The sequence below is a fragment of the Populus euphratica genome, unplaced genomic scaffold (genome assembly GCF_000495115.2).
Source record: "Populus euphratica unplaced genomic scaffold, PopEup_1.0 scaffold313.1, whole genome shotgun sequence".
Classification (NCBI taxonomy): domain Eukaryota; kingdom Viridiplantae; phylum Streptophyta; class Magnoliopsida; order Malpighiales; family Salicaceae; genus Populus; species Populus euphratica.
This window is the reverse complement of record NW_011500199.1, coordinates 240,907-246,365: the sequence shown is the minus strand read 5'-3', so window position 1 is coordinate 246,365 and position 5,459 is coordinate 240,907. Positions and strand designations below refer to the sequence as shown.

Here is a 5,459-nt window from a genome sequence, read left to right as displayed (position 1 = left end):
GAAGGGACAAAATGTGTAGTTTTTATTTTGGGAGGGTCATTTTGTAAACTTACCATAAAAAATGAGTCGCTGGTGATGATGGAATCTTTTTTGGATAAATATTTCATTAATCAAAAGGATTAGAAAGGCAAGGTCTAGGCCTAGTGCTTCTCGAATTTATATTTTTTGAAAGATGTGTATATTATTTAAATGCCAAAGTCTGGCGGGAGTAGTACAGAAGCTATACAATATCTTACTATGACAAAAAGCCATAAATAGGATAAAGCGCAGATTAAGAAAAACAGAAGCAAAGAGAACCGTAGAATATCCATCCGAATAAGCTCAAAACTAGACATTCCTCTAAAAAACAAAACAAAATAACTCAAAAATAAAATGGTAGAAGACACAAGAGCAAGGCCACAGAAAAATGGTGAAGTCAAAGCCAGGCAACAAATTCACTTGATCTCCGCACTCCTTGTTTAGCCATGCAATCTACCATGCAATTACTTTCACGAAATATATATGAGCAGGAGATTGAACTAAAATATGTTGTTAGTCTATTAATAGAGGAGAACAAATTATGATGCTTCCAGGGATGGCTATGAGGCTTCGTCATCCAGGTAATAGCATTGATAGAGTCAGATTCTATGATGAGGTGTTGATGGTGGAAGAGACAATTAGATGATGATAGATCAATGGCTTTGACAATAGCCCTTAACTCAGCAATATTAGAGTCTAAAATACCAACTGGAATAGAGAACATACCGAGAAGATGGCCATGGTGATTTCGCAACACACCACCTATTCCAGAGGGGCCTGACTTACCAAAAGAGGAGCCATCCACATTCCATTTGAGGCTATTAATCATAGGAGGAGACAATATATTATTAATCCTAGAAGAGTGAGCGTTGGACCACCGAAGCAAGCCATCTGCCGATCTGATCAGATCTGTAGGAGAGTATGGGAAATCAGAATGGATAGCTTTTAGCCATAGACATAGACGGGTGATAATAAGAAAGAATATTGAATCATAGTCAGGAGTCTTCTGTTGGAAAATCAGATCATTTCGAAAGAGCCAAAGAGACCATGCCACTAAGAAAAACAACATCAACCATGCCTTCATCTGAAAATGACCATGCACCATAGAAGTCCATTGAGTCCACAAATCTAAGAAGCTTTTTGGGCAACACCAAACTAGACCCCACCACTTAATGATTTTGGACCAAATGAGCCAATGCTTATAGCAGTGTAGCAGGATATGGTCCATCGATTCTGCCTCCAATAGGCAGATAGGACAATTTGATTACGAGCTAACCAATACACCTCTTCGAACCAACATACATCACGTGTTAATTCTATTAATGATAGCCATCCAGCAAAAGATCTCTACCTTATGAGGAACAATACCTTTCTAAATTTCAGCAAACGAGAAGGCATTGTTTGTGGAACGCTTTGGACTTAACAATCCATAGAGAGATTTCACTGAAAATCTTCCTGAATTATTGTCCTTCCATATTAGTCTATCATCTCCATCTTTGTCCATGTGAACTATCAATAGGATTGTATAGCGTTGATCAAGCAAGCCAATGTTATGCCCCCATAGTGAACGTATCCAGGAAAAAACTCAAATCCACTCATACCCTTCCCACATTCCTATCTTAGCAATGGTGGCAGCTTTGTCATTGGATAAGTGGAAAAGAGTAGGGAATTGCTCTGCTAAATAGTAGTTATTAAGCCAGCAATCAAGCCAAAACATAGTGTTCTTGCCATTTCCGATAAGAACAAGGGATTGGTCATTCACAATATTCTGCAACTTATTATTTCTCATACAATGGAACCAATCCCAAACCACCTGAATGTTTTGGAAGAGTAACAGTGGCCCAGCTGACATTGCATATTTTGTGTCTTTCCTCATTTCTAGACCAGAGGAAGGATCAAAGTTTCTGATCAATTTTGGAGGCTACTGTAGTAGGCATGGGGAACATAGATAGCTAGTAGATGGGGAGATTGCTGAGTACAGATTTAATTAAGCACAAACGACCCCCAATAGATAAGAACCTACCTTTCCACGAAGCCAACTAACAACTGATATTGCGCAAAATAGGATTCCACATTGTAGTTCTACCCAAATTTCCACCGATGGGGAGCCCAAGATACATGAGAGGCAGCTGATCCTGTTTACATCTGAGAAGCTGAGCTATGGAGTTACATGTATGAGCTGCCACACCCACACCCACAATACTGCTTTTATAAAAATTGACCTTCAGCCCCAATACAAGTTCAAAGCATAATAAGATACATTTAATGTTCTGTATGCTATGTAAAGAGTCTGAACTGAACATAAGGGTGTCGTCCGCAAACTGTAAGTGAGATATGACAAGCCCTGAATTACCGATGTTTATACCCGAAGTCAAACCCAAATCATAGCCACGCTGCAACATACAACTCAAGCCCTGGACTGAATGTTGAAGAGAAATGGAGAGAGAGGGTCTCCTTGGCACAGGCCTTTTGCTAAGCAGAATTCTTCCGTGGGAGACCCATTAACAAGCATAGACATTTTTGCCATTGATATGCATTGCATAATCCACCCTCGCCATCTACTACCAAAGCTCATACTAGCCATGAATTCATTAATATATTCCTATAACACTAAATCAAAGGCTTTATGAAAATCCAATTTGAAAAGATAAGCTTTACCCCTTTTTTTCTCGCTGAAAAAAAGGACCTTATTTGCAATCAAGATGCTGTCTAAAATTTGCCTCCCTTTGATGAAAGCATTTTGATGATGAGAGATGATCTCTGGCATAACATGTTTCAACCTAGTTGCTAAAATCTTTGAGAAGATCTTGTATAGGCTGCCCACCAAACTAATAGGTCTGAAATCTGATAGCTTGTTAGCACCTTTAATCTTTGGAATAAGAGTAACAAAGGTGCTATTGATACCTGCAGGAAGGAGATTAGTCTGATAGAATTCATCAACCATCTGGATAATATCCTCACCTATAATGTTCCATGCTTTCTTGATGAAAAGGAAGTTAATGCCATCAGGACCTGGAGCTTTATTTCCATCACAATCCCATACAGCTGCTGTAACCTCTTTTGCAAAAAATGGCAATTCAAGAGCAGCCAAGGATGAAGGCTTCAGCCTTGAGAATTCCAAGTTTGTACATGAAGCTCTAGGTCTGTTCTGGTGGGAGTATAAGTTGCGGAAAAAGTGAAAGACAGCTAGCTTCACATCAATTGGTTTAGATAGGATCTGTCCATCAACCTTCAGGCAAGCAAGCTGATTCTTTTTCTGTCTTGTTGTTGCAGCTAAATGAAAGAATTAGGTATTTTTATCTCCAAGCTTACACCACTGAATTCTTGACTTTTGATGCTAGGCAGACTCTTGAGCTCTATACAGGATTTTAAGTCGGGAGGCAATGAAATTACTTCTAATCAGTTCATCAACAGTCAAGACCCTGCACTCATTTTGACGATCCATTGAGTCAGCTTCAAGTTCTAGATCTTCAATTCTGTTATTCATGCTTCCCACAGTAGCTTTACTCCACTACCGACATCTCTCTTTCAACATCTTTAGAGTTGGGACCATATTCCTTGAGCCAGTTTTTGAAACCGTAATTGAGCTCCAAAAGCTCTGAATCATACTCTTAAAATTAGACATAAGCCATCAGCAATTCATGAAGCGGAAAGGTTTTGGGCCCCAATTTGTAGAGTCTAGCAACAGATGTAGAGGCCTATGATCAGATGAATATTTTGAGAGACCAAATAAAGTAGAAGATGGAAAAGCCTGAAACCAATCCCCTAATAAAAATATTTTATCAATGCGACTAGCAGCATTACCTCGAGACCATGTAAATTTTCTCCCATTTAAGGGGAGCTCCATAAGATTACAACCATCAATGCAATTTTTAAATCTTGTCATGGAAGATGTTATTTATGAACCGCCTTTCCTATCTGATGGGAATAAAGTTTCTTTAAAATCACTTGCAAGACACTACAGCTTGCTAACACTATCCCTGAATGTAACAAGATAAGTCCACAGCTCATTCTTCAGGTTTCCAACATTCGGAGCATATAGAAAAGAAACTAGGCAATCTAGATTGGATCGAGTGAAGGTGCCTTTAATATGCAAAATACAGCTATTCATAGCAACACTACAGCTAGAGACACAAAAAAGATCCGGATTCCATATGCATAAAATCCCTCCTGAAAGGCCTAAAGAGGGAACTGCATACTAACCCCTAGGATGACGACCCCATATACCCCATATAGCAGTAATAGTGAAATCATTTACAGTTTCCAATTTTGTTTCCAGAATACCCAAGATATGAAGATTAAATTTTGTACCAAAATTCCTCATGCATCTTTTTTTTTCTCTGCCCCCTAAGCCACACACATTCTATACAATTATACTACCCATAGGAATGATTACAGAGACCATACCTTCAGACTATTTATGGAAGCAAATCACGCCTTCTTCCTTAGGATCCACTCTTCCTGCTCCTAGTCTAGGAATCCCTGCAGTGTCTGAGTCATGAGTGTGCTATCGTCATGCCCTTGAAGAATAGCTTTTCCAACTTCCCAGCAAGTAGTGGCTTCGGCCCAGGTATCAGAATGTGTAGGCTCATTTGCTTCATCACCAGCATTGATGTCGGGTCCGTATCTTGAACTACTTGCCTCATCCTTACCAATCAATTCCTTGGGTCTGTATCTTGAACTACTTGCCTCATCCTCACCAATCAATTCCTTACCAGCTTTGATAATAGCATTTCTATTCTTTATCCCATTATCAGAAACTGAGTATTCAACAATTATGGTCTCTGATTGCTTACCGCTGAGATTTCCCATTTGACGTGATTTCCTCCTCCTAAAAGATGGCCCAATGCTTGTGGAATCAAGATTTGTTTCTGAGCCTGTGCTTGAAGATTTCTATTACGACCCATCTTTTTTAGGAGTCCACTGTCATAATCTATATTTTGATCCAGCCCATCCTTAGCAGTAAAGCAAGAAACTTGTTGCACAGCTACCTCTCTGCATGCAATTGAATCCACCTCGACATATACGTAAGGTACCAAGGCTAACCGATTATCGCCTTCGTACGTACTCTCATCAGATAAAACCGCAAGTCTGTAAATTTCAGTAATTAGAGGTACAACGGTGAAATTTCAGACGTGGTGAGTGTGCTGGCAATCTGAGTTTGGGTGCCCATCAAACCAGTGAATTCAGATTCAAATTCGGGTCTTTGTTTAGTATCTATATGAGTCGTTTTTGTTCTATTATTTTCCTCGCAAAAATCATCATCATCATCATCGGATAGCACAGATGTTGAACACAATGATACATCCATGGAGTGTTTGACTGTTGTGAGAGAGGGGATAAACTCACCTTTGATTTCTTTCAAACTGACCTCAACCTGCACTACATCGAGCTGGAGCAACACTTGATCATGTAAAGGTTCCAGCTTTGTGGTTCGAATA

At 39.5% G+C, this 5,459-nt stretch overlaps 1 long non-coding RNA gene across 3 annotated transcripts; it reads right to left on the bottom strand.

The window, feature by feature from the left end:
* Positions 1 to 289: 289 nt before the first annotated feature.
* LOC105111853 (uncharacterized) lies at positions 290 to 5,446 on the bottom strand. 3 transcript variants are annotated; one of them, XR_839669.1, is made up of 3 exons: positions 4,708 to 5,446; positions 4,426 to 4,659; positions 290 to 3,716 (listed from the first exon to the last, which is right to left on the bottom strand). It is a non-coding gene; the product is annotated as an uncharacterized LOC105111853 (long non-coding RNA). The 3 variants fall into 3 exon arrangements; XR_839668.1 differs by having other exon boundaries at positions 290 to 3,696; XR_839667.1 differs by having other exon boundaries at positions 290 to 4,659.
* Between the last annotated feature and the right edge of the window lie 13 nt (positions 5,447 to 5,459).